We start from the raw sequence: 19,198 nt of genomic DNA on the forward strand, positions 1-19,198 counted from the left end.
TCAATAAATGATTTTGATAAAAATGTACAATATGTAAAATCGTAGACCCTAGCTTTAAAAACAATGCAGTATTTGATTGTGACACTAGTTGTTTTGGACCCGTGATGACAGATATTACCACAATTCTTTCATCGGAGACGGACAAAAATTCAGCGTAGGAGCCTTAAAACAAACCCAGGAAATTTGATTTCACTCTTGGTTTTGTTTGTTTTTTTACTGTTGAGTAGACTTCTAGTCAAGACCGCCTTAACCGAGACCAAGACACTACCAAGACCAGAGAAGATCAAGACCGACACAAAACCAAGACCAGTTCAGCTCGAGACCGAGAACCAAACAAACCTAGTCATTTCCTCATTCTGCCTCCTGGTTCAGCTAGTTTCCATATGAGCTTGTATTCAACTGCAGATCAATAACACAGAGAAGTGGATGATGATGTTGAACTCACTATAAATGTTTCCATCCATCAGCTGAGATCAGATATGTGTGGTGACTGCACTACCGCTATTTCTACACTATTGGAGGATTGACTCCAGTGCTTTTAAGGATTGACACGACTACTAACTAGTCCCAAAGTCCTCCAACAGAATAACCAGCTCCAACACCCCCTGCACCTCAAAAAAGTAATCAATAGTAAATGTTACTGATTTAAATTGGACTGAATTTGGAGATGAAACCTGAATTTTAAATATTAAAGATTTAAATTACATTATTTACCATTATAGTAATCAGATTACACCGTATATCAGCATCACTGAAATGGACCTGATGCTTAATCAATCACAACGATATGCAAATATTATTTCATATATTTATTCAAACAAGGCCGTTATAAACACAAAACTGTAATTAAATACAGACACACATGCAGATGCACCAAAACATTAAATCAAATGTAAAATACAAATAGTTTACAAAACTGTACATTAACAAGAGGAAGAACTGCTGATTCCAGATTCTGTCACCTTGGTAACGGCATCTCAATGATCCGAGTCCGAGACCTGGAGAGACCGAGACAAGAACAAGACCACTTTTTTGTGGTCTTAGTGTGGTCTTGGTGTGGTCCTCCCGGTCATGATAGGAAACAAACCCAAACCAGTCTAAAAGGCTTAAAATCCTGTTTTGAGGCATTTCCACATTTCTGTGAGATACATACTAATTTTCAAACTGATGTATTTAGCGAAATTGAAAATACAAACACGATACATGACAGAGGACAATCAGTGCAAAACACAGGATCTTCAAGCACCAATGAGCAGTGAGGACGCTCTTGTGTGGTTTGAAGAAAGAGTTTGGTGCGCTACAAGTTTACAAACTTAACTGAGGTGAAACATTTTGTGTTTGCAGTCCAGGCTTTTGTTCTGATACTTAAGGACATCCTCAGGAATCTATTTCATTTTTACTGGGTTTTTATGATCATATGCAAAGGCCAGGGCCCAAGCACGTTTCTTTACACCAAGGACAACCTATTTATATTTTAGGCAATGAAAGGTCCATGGAGTGATGGATGAAAGGTGCAGCTCCTTGAACGACCACAAGGGGGAGACACAAAAAGTGAGTCGATCTCCACTGATTCCCCCCCTCCCCCCCGTTAAAATGTCAAAGTTACTGCCTGCTACACTCCCTGCAGCTGGATTTCACCGCCATGGTAACTGTCTGTAACTCAAGAGGTGAAACAATATCAAACCTCAAATATATTCATTATTGCAGGTGTGGCTATATGAGTGAGAGCTACATTTGCAGTGTTTGGGGTTAACCGCTACATACATTTTTATTGATGCTTTGTTCGGATGTCAACAGACATGACATCATCCATAAATCACCTTTCCTACCTTTACGAAACAGCAGAAATAAAATCAAAGTTAGTTTTGACTGCGATTTACAACAGCAAAGTTCCCTCAATGAATAAATAATGTTACGTCTGTTCTTGAATGCCTGGATGCTGAAAAGTTGTCATTAAGTAAGAAGAAAGTGAATTCCCAAATCAGAACGGTTATCCAGGTAACTGAGCAACAGGTGGTGGAGCAGGCCAGCGGTCCGTTAATGAACCTGGAACGGTCCTGGAACGGTCCTGGAACGGTCCTGGAACGATCCTGGAACGGTCCTGGAACGGTCAGAGGTGAAGGTAGAGGACCCTGGCTGCTTCATCTGCTGGAATCAGCTAACAGACGAAGAGCTTGGGGCTCAAAGGTGTCAAATTAACTTAAAAAAAGGATATTAAAGTGATGACAGTAAGCCATTGATGCTACAACCAGCTGTCACTCAAAAAGGCACACCCCTTACTCATACATTTGTGGCTTTATATAATTTTACCTGATGTGGTCAAATATAAATCCACCTGCTCTATACTCTGTCTACGGATACCAAAAATGTTTTTTAATGAGACTGTAAATGTTTTTATTTCTGCTGCAAATTTGACGTTTTAACATGGAGATGGACTCACTTTTGGAGTCAGCTCCTAGTGGCCAGTAGAGGAACTGCATTTGTATTTTTTTTAACATCCGTCAGGTGAGGAGAGTAGATGTATGGGTGGATGTAATGAACCCTGATGACACCCTAGATGATACTGTGAGAATTTCCTGCAAATGTTGATATTGACGCAAAATAAATGACCTGCAGCAGAACAGATGATTTCACGTCCCCAAAACAGAGAGCAGCGAAGGGACACGGCCTTCAGCTCCACCCGTCTGACAGGCCGCAGGTTTGGGGGTGATTTGTTGCTGCGTTTTCACATCCACCCACAAGCACCATGCTTGCACCATGAACTACAGCAGCGAGTCGACTTTCTGGTGTTTCGTAAGCTCACCCCTGAGATTAACGGCACAGCTGGAGGGAAGCGCTGCAGCGGCGTGAGGGACGATTGAGAGACGGCAGCTGAGGAAGAGGCGGGAGGAAGAGGGGCCCGTCTCAAGCTGCCGTCCTCGGGGGAACAACTACATTAACTCATCCCAGAAAATCCTCGGAAAATGCAGCACTTCCAGGTTCTCACAGACAGACCACAGAGGTCGGAGGGATTCTCTCCTCCACCTCCTCCTCCTCCTCCTCCTCCGCCTTCATCCCTCCTCATCTGCCAAGCTGCGACATCCAGCTGTTACACATTCCAGGCCTCGGACCTCCCACACCCACGCTGAATGACACAGTTGTGCTTTCACACAACACGGCTGCTGTCAGCTGACGGGCTCAGAGGAAGGAGAACACATTAAGGAAGGGCACTGAGGACATACGAGTCAACTTCACTGTCTGACAAACACACAAGTCGGATCCTCACCATGAGCGTTTATCACTCCCACAGCCATGACTGTTCCTGCCTGCCTCACAAACATCAAAACCCCAGCAGAATTCAAAGTTATGTCTCCAACTCTGTTTATTTTATCCAATCAACCTTAAAATGAAACACATACTATCAAATTTACAACCAAAAAAAAATATAAAAAACCCAACAGATTTTACATGTGAACGTGTCTATTAGATTTTTATCGCTATAAGGATAAGCAGAAGAGGAAATGAGACAAGCAAATTGTAATTTCTCAAGATCATTTAAATATTTTTATAGTTCTGAAGAATCAATTTTAATGTTTTTTCTTACATTTTTATTGAGTTTTCACATTTATGTAGGCAAAATCAATACACCAAACAAGGTACAAGTTTATAAACTTACACTCACAAACGTCTGGAGATACCAGTATTCAGTCCATTGTTCCAGACTCTATTTGTTCAGTTGGTGTCACATCTCGTATATAAGTAACATGTTTCCCATTTTTTTCAAATACATTTTCTTTGAGTCTCAACCGGTTTGTCAATTTTCCCATAACAAAGATTTCCTGGACAGTTTCCAACCACTGTGTTCAGGTTGAGCCAGTGTCTTGTGACCGCTTTCTGACTTGCTGCGAGTGATATTTTGGTCAAGTACATCTTTCATTACAACCTTCTTGATATTACCCAGATACATCACTGGACAAGTATTTGGGATTTCTTATCCCAAGACATTTTTAACAACCGTTTTGCCAGTATATCCTCATTTTCATACACTTCCAGAAGATGTGTGTATGATCTGCCTCCACACTCCCACATGATCTCCAGCAGTCTTGTCCTATAGCTAGTTGCCTGGATTTTATTTTCGGTGTTATAAAATAGCGAGTTAGGTTTTTCCAGTAGAACTCCCTCCATATTGATGAACTTGTTGATGTACATTGTGTCTCTTTGGATTTTTAGTTCTGCTTCCCATTTCTCTTTTATATAAACCCAAAGCTTGATAGAAATCAGAAATGGGCAGGGACTCTTCTGTTTGTATGAATCAATAACAACACCAATCACTTTATTTATAGTTTCATTTGACCTTATTTCTTTTGTGAAATAATCTCTCAGCTGCAAGTATTTAAAGAAGTCTTTGTTTTCAAGGTTATACTTTGTCTTTCAACCTTGGAAACTTAGAAATTTTCCACCTTCTGAAACTGAATTTTCTTTCTAAGAACTAATAAGAGAGCCATGTGAAAGTGAAGTGAAGGATAGCAGAGGCTGCAGGACGTGTGGTCCACTACCTTTACTTCCAGAGTAACTCTACTCCGCAGCTGACCCCTCGACCAAGCATGCTTTATTCCCAACCACGACAACGGTGGGAAAGGCGGATCGCAGTAATCTATATTGTTTACTTCCACATTCTAAAACTGGAAATGGCCAACGAGGTATCACGGTACAGGTGGCATCGGCTTTAGTTTCTGAAACGGCTTCAGGTTTTGTCAGTTTGAGGATGTGGGTGATTTTTTTGAAACTGCATACTGCACAAACTCGTCATAAGTAATTAGCAGGAAGTGAACTGCTGTAGAGGCCCCACTGCATTATGGGGCTGGTCAGTTGTGCACTGGAAATGTACCCAGAAGTAGCACGTCGTCCAGGTAATCCCTTCACGCCCGCCGCCGTCCAGGTAATCCCTGCACGCCGTCCAGGTAATCCCTGCACGCCGCCGTCCAGGTAATCCCTGCACGCCGCCGTCCAGGTAATCCCTGCACGCCGCCGTCCAGGTAATTCCTGCACGTTGCAGATGTACAATTCTTTACATGCTACATTTTGGCAAAACCTGTATGAAGTTGTAGTGAAGTGTATGGAAACATCGCAGCGATGCACTAACCGGGAAAATGTATCATTATTAACTAACATGCTAACAAACAGTTAACATGCATTTTGTGTAATTAATTACAAAGTATATCCTCAAACTATGACCTACTAGTCTAAACTTGTCTAAAATGTGTTGAAAAAGGTGATATTAGAGGCTTATTATTATTATTATTATTATTATTACCTTTTCACAGAAGAAATTTTAAGACAGGTCAAGGTTGTCTTAAAGTTAAGAAAAAAGTCAAGAACAAATTTGAGAACTTTTATTTCAAGAATACCATTTATTCTTAAGTTTTTTCTTAAGAAGAAACTTTTTTATTGTGACATGAAAAACACATTTTTCTTGAATTTTTGTGTTTTGTTGGGTGTCTTGACATCAATTACACCCAAAAAACAATGAACTTTTAACATTCAGTGTATTGTGTGCTTTCTGGGATTTTCCGCATAACTGTGCAAAAACAGCGCACCTGGTTTGGTGGCGGGTCGTTACGTAACAACCCGCTAAATCACCGCCCCCTCCACCCAGCTCCCTGCCTCCTCTCCTCTCCAGCGCACCATAAAGGCTGATTTATGGTTCCGCGTTACACCGACGCAGAGCCTACGGCGTAGGGTTACGCGGCGACGCGCACCGTACGCTGAACCCTACGGCGTAGGCTCTGCGTCGATTTAACGCGGAACCATAAATCAGGCTTAACACAGAGTTGTTTAGAGCCTCTTTTGTTCTAATCACCGGAGGAAAACTGCTAAGAAGACCCGCGGCCACTGACTGGACTTAAGATAAGGGGACCCTGCTGCTTGCATGCCTTTATTTTTATGATTGTTTGCTGTGGACTGTCTGCTTCGCCCTGCTGCTTTTCCGTGCATGCTTCGCCTGACGCTCCCGGCTTAACTCTCCGACGCCGCTGTGAGCGTATGGCTCGCGGGGAGCTGCGGTCCCGGTCCTCTGGTCCCGGTTGGACTTCATCCCCGGGCTGTAGTCGCCCTGTATGGGCTGTGTGTGTGGTTGTTTGTGGTTCGGTGTGCGCGCGTTTGTGTGGAGACGCCGGCAGAAGTGTGTAGCGGTTGGTTGGAGGAGGTTTGGAGGAGGAGCGGCGCAATGATTGACAGGAAAGGGGGAAAAAGGAAGCGTTTTTCACGGCGCAAAAAAACACTGTAATAAAAAGCCAGGAATGGAGTACTAGAGTGAAGTTTTTCTTGTTACACTCTTTTAGACACATTTGAGGGATGTTGGCCAAGACAAATCTATCTACGGGTACTAAGAAAGTCAACTTGAACTTGAACTTAAAAATGGGAAAAAGCAGGAAACAATAGCCTAATGCAGGATTTTAAGGAAACCATCTGTTGTATTTTTGACATAAAAAGTAGTAATTTTCTTCAGAGCACCTCTCAAACCCCTGGGTCAGAACTACGGGCGACGGCGTCCCGGCAGGAGCTCTACGACACCCCGTCCACCCAAGAACAGGTAAAAGGATGGACGAGTCTGGCAGCTCGTTGGAACACGCTCAGCTTCCCTCAGTCGTCACTAAACACCAGCTATCAGACTTCTGGGCTCGAGCTAACCGCAGTTCCTCCACTGACCACTAGGGGCCGGCTCCAAAGATCGGTAATCACTGTTGGAGCGCAGAGTTTTGATTGACAGTCGGCTTAGCCACAGCTAGCAGTCTGGTCGGGCTCTGCCAGAACCGACGGCTGGCTGCAGTTAACTAGCGAATAGTTAGCCGTCAGGAAGGAAGTAGAAGATTTAAGATTTCAGTCTTGCAGTAATTCTGTAGTCAAAATAATTTACGGTGAGTTCCTGTTATTTTTAATTTGGTTCTGTTCTTCTGAGTACCACAAATGCAATGGAAAGTCAGTTTATACGTTTTCTGGTGACAGTTTAATGACACATAGGACATAAATCTGCATCTGTGTCAGTCAGAGAGAGAAGTGGTAGATGTTTCATTTGCACTGAACCCCCCTCCCCAGATATGCTCCATACATCAGCACCAACGCCCTGCGGGCTCTCGCACATCCGAGTCAACACCTCGGCGTTCCCAACACATGTCATCACTGGAGCTGCTCCGACCTGCACAGGCCGCGAGCAGGGCAGCTAAACATACCACTGCAGGATGCCAACGCTCATGGTTTTCCTCAAATAACTTTTTTCCTTAAACATGCACATGCACTTTAAATGTATCAACCTTGAGTTATGGATAAATTGAGTTATGTTCAACAATGTGATGCGAGAAGTTTGGGTATGAAATCGCTGCCAGCAGCTCAGACATCTGCAGCAACAAGCCCCGACTAGACGCTGCTTTGTCTCTGGATTCCTCCTCGCATTTTTCATGCTTGTACAACAACCTCTGGCACTGATTTCACCCGATATCTTACTTGATATGAAGCAACATTAGCAAAAGGTTGGATCAATCTGTCAAGGAAAATGCAACAAAGAAAGCCTCAGAAGATTAAAGTTCACGATTGACTGATTACAGAGCATTTTTACTGTTTTTATTCTGAAACTATCCTGCAGCTGGAGTTTACGCAGCTGGTGAGGCCGAAACATGACATGACAGTTACCCAGAGACCATAAGATGCAGCAATAGATGGTCGACAAGTAGACGATTAAGATGATAAGAGGGTTGAAATGAGAAGGACATTTGTGGTTTCTATGGCGACTTGAAACCTGTACGAATGTTGGTGGGAATCAGTCCTGAATATTTAAGTTCAATCGGTTAAATTAGAAAACAAGGATGGATGTTTGAGCCGGTCAGATTAATCACAGAAGTATTAAATCATGAAATACTTTGATATGGTTAAATGGGTTGAAAAGGTATAAAACAACAGTTTTCACAATAACCTCTAATGTGTAAATGTACAAATGAAATCTCAGTAAATTCTTTTGGACATGGCAAAAGATTTGTGTTTGTAAAAGCCTTTTGCTCCTCATGCAGGACCTGCATGTGGTGCTGTGCACACCACAATTTTACTTGGTTTTCCAATGAATGAAATACAAATTAAAAGTGTGATACAGCACCTTTGTGCTTATTTGGCCGGCAGAGTCTGTCAACAGCCTATAAGCAAACAGTGATGAAAGTTCTGCTTTGTTTCTGTAAAAACACCAGAAACACTTCTGTTCAGCAGAAGGTCTGTTACATTTGCTCCTAAATGCAAACATAACCTCAGGAAATTCTAAATGCATTTTATGGTTTTTCTATCCATGAATCTGCTGGTGACGTCATGGGCGAGGTGCTCGCAGTGCTCAGGTTGTCCAGCAGATGACAGCAGCGCAGAGCTCCCAGAGTTACTGCAGGTATCACTGGGTTTAAACTTGAAAGAAGTAGAAATATTCCTCAAAATTCAAATATGTCATATTGTTAAAATGCATGTCTTAAATATGTTTTGTTAACAACAAACAGCTGGAAAATGGTCTTCATCCCTGCTCGCAACCTGATTAAACAGACTTTCCTCCCAGTTGTAAACTTTTTTAATTGTCTACAGCAATAACAGATGAGAGTGAGCTAAAATCCACCAGCAACTTCTGTGTCACTGAAAAACAGATTTGATAACCTTGGTAATGGGAACATAGCCACCCACACACACACACACACACACACACACACACACACACACACACACACACACACACACACACACACACACACACACACACACACACACACACACACACACACACACACACACACACACACACACACACACACACACACACACACACACACACACACACACACACACACACACACACACACACACACACACACAAAATCCACAAATCCTCAGAAATAATAAGCATTTCTTTTGAATTGCCTATAGATTAAAAACAGTCCAGCGTTAACTTTCCAAAATGTGCATTCCTAATGTAAGGAACACAACGGTATCATACGCCAAATTAACCAGAAAGAGTTCCATTTTGCAATAAATAAATTAAATCCCAAATTTCTTTCTTGAACCACATCTGATTTTCATTTTTAATTGATTTTTACTATCAAACATTAACACTAAATGTTATAAAATAACTAAAAACCATATAAATAAGTATACTTCAATTATTAATTCAATAATAAGCCATATAAAACCTGGGGTCAGATAGTTTCACTACAAGGAAAACTGAGGCTTTTCAGCCGTAACCTTACGCTGGATTTTTATTTAATTACCAAAGCATCGACAGTGTCTCTTACAAGATGCTGGAATAAACTAGCTGTAACCTTTTGTTGTCAGAAACCGTAGAAAATAGTATATATAAAAAAAAAAAACGCTCCCAGAAGAAGAAACTGTACGCCTGTTTAGGGAATAACCCAGAACATTTTATACCATAATTATGAAGACTAAACTTTTTTTAACTAAACGATAAATTACACTTTGGGAGGTTTAATCTAGTCCAGTCTTTATTTAAACGTTGTACATTTGATACGCAGATCTTGGGGTGTTTTTCCAAAATCACTGCTGCAAACTACGAAGCAACCAACATAGCTGGAACCACGAAACCCGGTGCAAAAATAAAAAAACGTGTAATGATTCTGCAACAGTATTTTTGTGCTTTGAACACTCCGGGCAAACTTCGTATTTTCACACAATTTCCAGAAGCCATATGGAAAACGGCTATTAAAAGTCTCCCCACAGATTTACTTGCATCTTCCGAACTTTCCACTTATTAGACGAGTCAAAGTCTTCAAAGCCAAAGAGCAAAATAAAAGAAAGTTCTCCCCGGGGCAAGTTTGGCAGAGGCTCAGCAGAAATCAACCCCCCCCCCCAATGCTTCTCCTCCTCTTCTTCTTCATCCCCTGCGGCATCTCCAAGTGGGTTTTTGGCACGAAGGACAGCGGGGCATTTTGACACAAGACGCTGAGAGACGGTTTCAGTCCATAATCCGACCTCGGTGCCGGATTCTGACAGGAGGAGACTGAAGTGAGACAGTCCTCTTTCTCCCTGTCGGTGAGTGAATGAAGGACGTCTGTTGAATAAAGTATGTGGTGGCTCCTTCTGAGTTGGGAAAAATAAACTAAATAAATGAGAAGTGGCAACCCACAGACAGCTGGAGATGAATGACTGACAGCAGAAAATTAAAAGCAACTTCAAAGCTTGTTTAGGCAATGGAAGGTGCAACCATCATGAACGCGACCGGCCTCCATGTGCTCCTCATCTACTCCCACCGTCCGTCAGGGTTACATTTTTGCAGCAGGAGCTGAAGGCGACATGAACTTGACTCCTCAACGCTGCAGGCTGACATTCCTTCAGCTCACATACTAGACTTCAGAGCAAGTGCTGCTCATGACCTCAGCCATGCTCGCAGCCATTCATGAATCAGAAAATTCCACCAGGACTCAAACAGAGAGGCGAGCTTCTTACATTTTCCCATGTATTCAAATATTGGGGCGTGTTCTCACCGGCACATGAGGGACAGAGGACCCCGAGCCTCTTGTAGCCACTCATTCAAGCATGAACCCCTGCAGAGGTAAATGTAAGGCTAAAGCTTGGTTGTAACTGGTTAATGCAAAAGGACAGTCATTCAAAACAAACCAGCAAATCTATGTCAGAATGGTTGAAAAATAAAAGAATCCAGGTGCAACGGCCTCGTCAGCCACATGTATTCACTTTGTTCAGATTGTTTCTATTGTAGTGGGTCTGCTGCTGCTCACATTTACATTTCTACAGGAATGTACTAATCATAACAGGGCGGCTTCATGCAATAACTCATGAATCACTACCAACATGGCTGCAGAAATGCTAACAACACCTTTGATCAACAAGTTTTCACAGCAAAACCAACAAAAGTCATTCACAGGTGGATTTTCTTAATCGAGCAGTCGTTACCAGAGACATTGGGGATTAGTGGACAACAGAGCAGGAGACAGGGATTAGTGGACAACAGAGCAGGAGACAGGGATTAGTGGACAACAGAGCAGGAGACAGGGACCATCATGATGCTTCATGACCACACACCAGCGCCTTCATGGGATCAGTGTGAATGCAGATGGAGGTGGAACTAAGGGGATCTCTAGTACGTCCTTGCTCTGCAATCTCTTCGTCTAGCTCAGGGGTCGGCAACCCGCGGCTCTAGAGCCGCATGCGGCTCTTTAGCGCCACCTAGTGGCTCCTGGAGCTTTTTCAAAAATGTTTGACCTTTTTTTTCCTTTTTTTCTTCTTTTTTTTCTTTTTTCCTTTTTTTTCTTCTTTCTTTCTTTTTCCTTTTTTTCCTTTTTCCTTCTTTACTTTTTTCCTTTTTTTCTCTTTTTTTCTCTTTTTTCTCTACTTTTTTCCTTTTTTTCTCTCTTTTTTCTCTTTTTTTCCTTTTTTTCTTTTTCTTCTTTTTTTCCTTTTTTCTCTCTTATTTTCTTCCTTTTTCCTTTCCTTTTTAATCTCGATATTTCGACTTTTTTCTCAACATTTAGACTTCTTTCTCAACATTTTGACTTTTTTCTTGACATTTCGAATTTTTTCTCGACATTTCGACTTTTTTCTCGAAGTGCATAATTAAAAAAAAAAAACCTTCCCCCAGTTATAACTAATATAGATAAATGTAACATGTGCCGTCTTCATTCTAAGGCTTATACAAGACTTTTCATTTTTTGTGGCTCCAGACATATTTGTTTTTTGTGTTTTTGGTCCAATATTGCTCTTTCAACATTTTGGGTTGCAGACCCCTGGTCTAACTGTATTAGGGATGCCCCGATACCATTTTTTTCACAACGAGTACAAGTATTTTAAATTGTGTACTCGCCGATACCAAGTACCGATACGATACTTCTACCACAAAAATAACTAGGCTAAAAATGCAATGAATTGGAAGACAGGTTTTATTTGCAACAGATAAATTCAATAAAAATAAATAAAATGAGTAGAATAACTATTTTAAACAAAAAATAATCTTACTGTGTAAATAAAAAGTCTCCACACTGGCACTGTCTTAACATTTAAGAAAATATCAAACATATAACACATCAATGAAACATCATATCGCGGCTCGAGTGCGTCGAGAAGACGGTGAAATCCTTCGTCTTCTCCGGCTGACAGTGGCTGCTCATCCAGCGCTAGATAACCGGTTAGAGCCTGTTATTTTAACTTGTCTATTGCCGTTGTCTGTGGCTTTTGCAGAACCTGAGCTAATGTTGGCTGTTGTGGTCTTGCAGTAGCATTAGTAAACTCAGTATACTCAGCTTTATGATGCGTCTTGAGATGTTTTATCAAGTTGCTGGTATTAAACAACGTATTCTCCTTTCCTCCTCTTGACACCTTAGCAGCACGTAGCTTAGCAGCACGTAGCTTAGCAGCACGTAGCTTAGCAGCACTTAGCTTCAGTCTGTCTTGCTTCTGTCGCTGTCCCTTATTCTGAAATATGTCCAACTGCTGACGTCCCGCTGCATTAATTGTTGCTATCTTGCCTGAAACAGCTGCCAGTCTCACTCATGTATCACTCTCTTCTCATCACCACTGACTGCAGCTCAACATCTCCCCCTACAGTCACTAATCAGTAACTACAACAACAATGAAGTATCGGTGCCTGGTATCGGAGAAATTTTGCGAGTACGAGTATATGAGAGCAGTATCGGCCCAGATACCGATACCAGTATCGGGGCATCCCTAAGCTTTATGAATCCAATAAATTACAAACAGTTGTATAAACATGGGTTAACTGGAAATGACTCAATGCTAAGATACTATGCAAAAGAAAACAATGAAAGTTTAGCTAATAGAGCGGGCGGATTATAGTTCAATCGTCATGGAGATGAGCGAAAAGCAGTCGCGTGAAGAAACATGAACGCACTAATGAGAAAGCGGGCTCTTTAGCGCCGCCCTAGTGGCTCCTGGAGCTTTTTCAAAAATGTGTGAAAATGGAAATAGATGGGGGAGGGAAATATATATTTTGTTTTAACATGGTTTCTATAGGACAAACATGACACAAACATTCTAAACGTTTTCCAATGCTGTAAAATGTGTAAAATAAGTCATTTCAACATTTCTGTCAACAGAGATTTGCATCATAGCCTGCAACACACGTTTTTACCAGCAGGGGGCGTCGGGCAGGGGGCTCTGGTAAACAAACCTGCGGCTGCGTGATGGGCCATGGATCCCAAAGGGAAAAAGAGAAAAATAACTGAGAACAGAGGATTCAACGTTTCTTGGACCGAATCATTTGCATTCATTGCCAATGCAGAAGGATTGCCTGAATGTTTGCTCTGCACCGGGAAGAAAAGAGTAAAGTGGAAAGACATTTCCAGGGAGGGCATGCTACATTTGGAGCCGAGTACCCAGTTGGCAGCGAGAGAAAAAGTGCGATTGCATTACTTCTGGAGAAATTAGAGGAGCGCAAGAATGGATTATAGACATCTCCAAACTCCACTACTGCTGCATGTTTTGTTGCAACCCAGGAGTTAATAAAGCGTGGAAAACCGTTCACAGATGGTGACTACATGAAGGAGTCATTCATCAACATATCACAACACCTATTTACAGACTTCAAAAACAAAACCGAGATAATCCAGAAAATTAAAGACATGCCTCTCTCCGCTAAGACAGTGAAGGAAAGGGCCATTAAAATAGCAGCAACATCACCGATCAGCAAATCAAGGACATAAAATCAGTGCCAGCAGACTCAATGGCCTGTGATGAGTCTTGTGATGTGATTGATATTGAACAGACTGTGCTTTTATGCAGGTTTGTGAACTCTTATGTATTTGTAGCAGCTCTTTCAACATTTTGGGTTAAACTCCAGACAAAATCGAAGGCATTGCTTCAGAAGAAATGGAAGACAGAGCTGCAGACGAAATGAAAGACAGATTTGAAGACAAACTCAGAGACAGAACTGCAAACACAATCAAAGAAAGACGTACAGAAGAAATGAAAAACACAGCTAGGGAGGAAATCAGAGACGTAGCCACAGACGAGACAGAGGACAGAGCTGCAGAGGAAATCCAAGACAGAACTGCAGACAATCTCAAAGACAGAGCCGAAGATACGGCTGAAGATGAAAATAGCACCGCAGCAATGGCAATGTGCCGGGAAGTGTTTGATTTTGATCAGTGTTTAGTGACAACACGGCATACTGCAGTCAAAGCCATCCCATCAGTCTTTATGCAGATGAAGAGTGTACTGAGCCACAGCCAGCCCGGGGCTTTACAAACATTTCTTACAGACCAATTTGACCGATCCAAGCCGTTCCAACTAATCTGAGAAGGACGAATGACGTTTCACAATGAGCCACATGGCTGATACTGTCAACTATAAATGATGCCCATCATTGGATATTGTTATATTCTGTTAAACGATGTCCCAACTACAGTATGTTAAATTTGGTTTCATTTTAGTCATGATTTGCTTCATCTCTTAGCGTTTGTTCAAGGCAAGGCAGGTTTATTTCAATTCAACAAGGTGATTCACTGTGCTTTACAAACATATTAGAAAAATACATAAAAGGCATCATTTAAACTTTAAACAAAATGGATGGGTAGATGAGCTACCGTGAGGCGGAGGAGAGAAAACCCATCCAGACCAATCAGAGCGCTGCGCCTGCAGGCAGGCTCGTGCAGATCTGCAGAAGGGGAGATTTCAACATGTCCAAAACACATCACGTATCCGGAGCAAGAGAGGAAAAAGGCAAAACACGAGGAAACTCGTACTTCACTTGAAGCTGGGAATGTTGTTGAAGTAAGACTTTGTAGCACAAACACCTGAGCTGCCGCTCATTTGATGAGAATCTCTGTTTTTGATGAACATTTATTGAACGTCCATTAACACCCTCCGCATTCACCTCTGTTGAAAAACAGTGGTCACATATAAGCTATAAACTTTAGCCATTATATCATGTATTGGCTATAGTTTTATATCAATTTATATTGTTAAGAAGTTTGACTTTTTAAGGAGATAAACGTGCATCTGTAGAAGGCACACGTGCATGTTTAGTTCTGATTTCAGACCTGCTTTGAGGTTATTTGTGGGGGACTGAGGTCGTGGAAGTAACTTTCTTTTTCAGTTTTCAGTTTTTTTCATATCTATCTATTTATTTCAAAAGCAGCAGTTATCTCTTGGCTCTGACTCGAGGCCCAGGTATCAGTCAGTATCTGAAAGGAAAACAAATAAACCATCTTTAATCTGAAGTTACTGAGCCAGACATGTTTTCTACAGTCATTTAACTTCATTATCATGGTACAGTAAGTGCCAGATCATCGGAGTTTCCACACCGTTTGTTCCAGCTGTTTTGAGTTCCTGGTTGTCTGCTTCCTTGTGTATGAGCATGTTTGTGTTTCTGGATTATTCTCATCCCTGTACGACCCAGAGCTGCTCTGGTTTTCGACTGATTACTTCAGTTCAGAATCAGCTTTATTTTCCAAGTATGTGAACACATAAGGAATCTTAGCTCATGATGTACTTGACATGTAGTTCTCGAGAAAACTTTTTTGTGGTCTTGGTCTTGTCTCGGGTGTTTCGGTCTCTTAATGTCTCGGATCATTGAGAGTGCGTTGCACACCAAGGTGACAGAATCTTGTATCAGCTGTTCTTCCTCTTGTTAATGTACAGTTTTATAAACTATTTGCATTTTGCATTTGATTTAATGTTTTGGTGCATCTGCATGTGTGTCTGTATTTAATTATAGTTTTGTGTTTATAACAGCCTTGTTTGAATAAATACAGTATATGGATAATATTTGCACATCGTTGTGATTGATTAAGCATCAGGTCCATTCCAGTGATGCTGATATAGATAAGGCAAGTTTAAGGTAATTCAAAGTGCTTTACATTGACATTAAAAGCAGCAAGACATAATTAGACAGTAAATAACAAATAAGATTGAATACAATTATGAATAAGATGATAAGAAAAGAAGTAAAATAATAAAAAGCACAAGCTGTTAAAAATAAGGGCAGTAGAGTCCAGCAGGTAAGTTCAATTTAGGAGTATGCTTCAGTAAACAGTAATGTTTTTATCCTGATTTAAAGGATCTATAGTTGGAGCAGACCTCAGGTCTACAGGAAGTTTGTTCCACCGGTGAGGAACAGAATAACTGAACGCTGCCTCACCTTGCTTGGTTCTGGTTCTGTAACCACAACAAACCAGATCCAGATGAACCTCAGGGGTCTGGGAGCTTCATAGGAACTAACAGATCCAGATGAAGCTCAGGGGTCTGGGAGCTTCATAGGAACTAACAGATCCAGATGAACCTCAGGGGTCTGGGAGCTTCATAGGAACTAACAGATCCAGATGAACCTCAGGGGTCTGGGAGCTTCATAGGAACTAACAGATCCAGATGAACCTCAGGGGTCTGGGAGCTTCATAGGAACTAACAGATCCAGATGAACCTCAGGGGTCTGGGAGCTTCATAGGAACTAACAGATCCACCATGTATTTTGGTTTAATCTGATTACTATAATGGTAAATAATGTAATTTCAATCTTTAATATTTAAAATTCAGTATTAATTTAATTTAAATCAGTAACATTTATATTCATGACTTTTCTGAGGTGGAGGGGGGTGTTGGAGCTGGTTATTCTGGTAGATACTTTGGGACTAGTTAGTAGTCGTGTCAATCCTTAAAGCACTGGAGTCAATCCTCCAATAGTGTAGAAATAGCGGTAGTGCAGTCGCCACACATATCTGATCTCAGCTGATGGATGGAAACATTTATAGTGAGTTCAACATCATCATCCACTTCTCTGTGTTATTGATCTGCAGTTGAATACAAGCTCATATGGAAACTAGCTGAACCAGGATGATGTTCTACAATCACGCAGGATCAGGAAATAACTAGGTTTCTTTTTGGTCTCGGTCTTCAGCTGAACTGGTCTCGGTCTCGATACTCTGGTCTTGGTCTCGGTTTAGGCGGTCTTCTAGATCCTTGCATACGTCCCTGGGGAGTGGACGCGTTGCAGGATGTAATGCAGTCCCAAGCCGATTGCCTCATCCACTGACCCGTTTGCCTGATATACAAACTGCAGGAAGTCCAGCAGGGGCCTGTGTGTCCTCCGGGGGCTCTCCACCAGTCTCAGAACACTTCATGAGCTCAGACGTCGGGCCACGGGCCTGTAGTCATTTAGTCCTGAGATAGCTGGTTTCTTTGGGACGTTTGAAGCTGCATCTTAGTCGTTGACGAGTCAGGACATTAAAAATACCCAACTCTGAACAACAATCACAAGAAAGGTCAATAAAATATTCAAAATGTCTTAGATTATATGATCTGTCCTTCATGAATGTGGAGAATGCGTTTTCACTGTAGGAAGTGGGTCTGACAACAATGGTTCAGCATGAATCAGAGATTCTGGCTGAAATGTTACGACCACAGATGATTAACAGTCGGCCCGCCTACACATGTCAGTTTCAGTGACACAGAAGCAAGAACCACACCGCCTCAATGGAGAGGAAGGCCATGAGAGTCGCTTCAGAAACAAAGCCAAGTTTCACGCTAACGCTGATTCACAGCCATTAGCGGATTTATGGCGGTTATTAAACGGCTGAACCACCGCAAAAGAGATTCATGTCTCTTCTGTTGTACACAAAAGCATCCTTATAAACCGTACAAAGATTTACTGTACCGTCACTTTGATAGTGCTTTGGAATTTTTGCTACTTAAAAAGGTTATCTGCTGCGATCAGCATCTGCTATAAAGGCGTAACCATGACAACAGGAGAGTAGGCTACCACTAGGACCAACTGTTAAAGAGACAGCAGGAGAATAAAGTTTAAACTGTTTCTCTCTCAACCGTCAGAGATAAAGTGAGAGTTTGAAGTCTGAAGACACACCAGAATCGTCAGGAGTTTTAATGTACGGCTTTGAAAAGAAACATGGCTGCATGAGTAGATCCTGCACTGAGCAAGAATAAAAACGACAAAAACTGCAACTGAGAATGCTGTTCCTGATGAGTGCTGACTAAAGTTGCTTTCGTCAACCAAAATTATTACTAAATATTGTCGTCAATGTTTCTCTGGTTTAATGTCCATGTTTTCAGTAGTTTCCTCTGGTTTAATGTCCATGTTTTCAGTAGTTTCTCTGGTTTAATGTCCATGTTTTCAGTAGTTTCCTCTGGTTTAATGTCCATGTTTTCAGTAGTTTCTCTGGTTTAATGTCCATGTTTTCAGTAGTTTCTCTGGTTTAATGTCCATGTTTTCAGTAGTTTCTCTGGTTTAATGTCCATGTTTTCAGTAGTTTCTCTGGTTTAATGTCCATGTTTTCAGTAGTTTCTCTGGTTTAATGTCCATGTTTTCAGTAGTTTCTCTGGTTTAATGTCCATGTTTTCAGTAGTTTCTCTGGTTTAATGTCCATGTTTTCAGTAGTTTCTCTGGTTTAGTTCTGCTGGGTGACGTTAGTCCTCAATCCCAGTCGCTGCAGCGGGGAATCAGATCCAGAAGATGCAGCTGCAGGTTAGAGGCTGATGCCGTTAACGCAGAGCTCTATGTTCACGTCCATTAAAAACAAAGTTACATAGAGAAACGTGGGGATCTGCTCTGGGGGGGAGAAGAAGAAGATCCATCTTTGGAAACACTTTCTACATAGACGTGGAAAAGAAAACCCAATGTGTCGTCGAAAAAGAAAAAGACAAGGAGAAATGCGGAAAAATAAATATGTTGTAAACTCAAATTAGAGTCTTCTGTATCTGGAATGAATGTATTCTTGAGTCTATAAGGTAACAATAATATAATAATAGATAACCTTGTTTGTTATTGTAAAATGGGTTTGGCTAAATACAATCTTTGACTAAAACTAGACTAAAATGGTCCTGGACAATTCTGACTAAAATAAGATTAAAATGCTCAGACTTTGAGTCGACTGAAACTTGACACGACTAAAAGGAGAATGAATGTAACTAAAACTAATAAAAACTAAAATGATAGCTGGACCCAAAGACTAGACTAAAACTAAAATTGAAACAGGCTGATGAAAACAACACTAGTGCTGATGGCCCGGCACATCTTGCAACATCACTTTGCCTCGCTAGAAGGACATTTCAGGTTGATACAGATCCCTGATTTACTGAATTGTTCAAATGAGACGAAGGCAAACAGAAGCAGCACAACCAAACACCACATCCAACCCTAACCTGTAGCTATTTGTGGATTTCTTCTGATTAGATCATGCAGAGGGGAGCAGGTGGGAGCAGACACCAG

At 41.5% G+C, this 19,198-nt stretch overlaps 1 protein-coding gene across 1 annotated transcript in view; it reads right to left on the reverse strand.

Annotated features, from left to right (window-relative positions):
- LOC133425182 (collagen alpha-1(XVIII) chain-like) overlaps nt 1-19,198 on the reverse strand; it is an 89,419-nt gene that overhangs the window by 54,282 nt on the left and 15,939 nt on the right. The gene's annotated exons all lie outside the window — the stretch shown is intronic.

This window comes from Cololabis saira, chromosome 24, assembly GCF_033807715.1.
Source record: "Cololabis saira isolate AMF1-May2022 chromosome 24, fColSai1.1, whole genome shotgun sequence".
NCBI classification, from domain to species: Eukaryota; Metazoa; Chordata; class Actinopteri; order Beloniformes; family Belonidae; genus Cololabis; species Cololabis saira.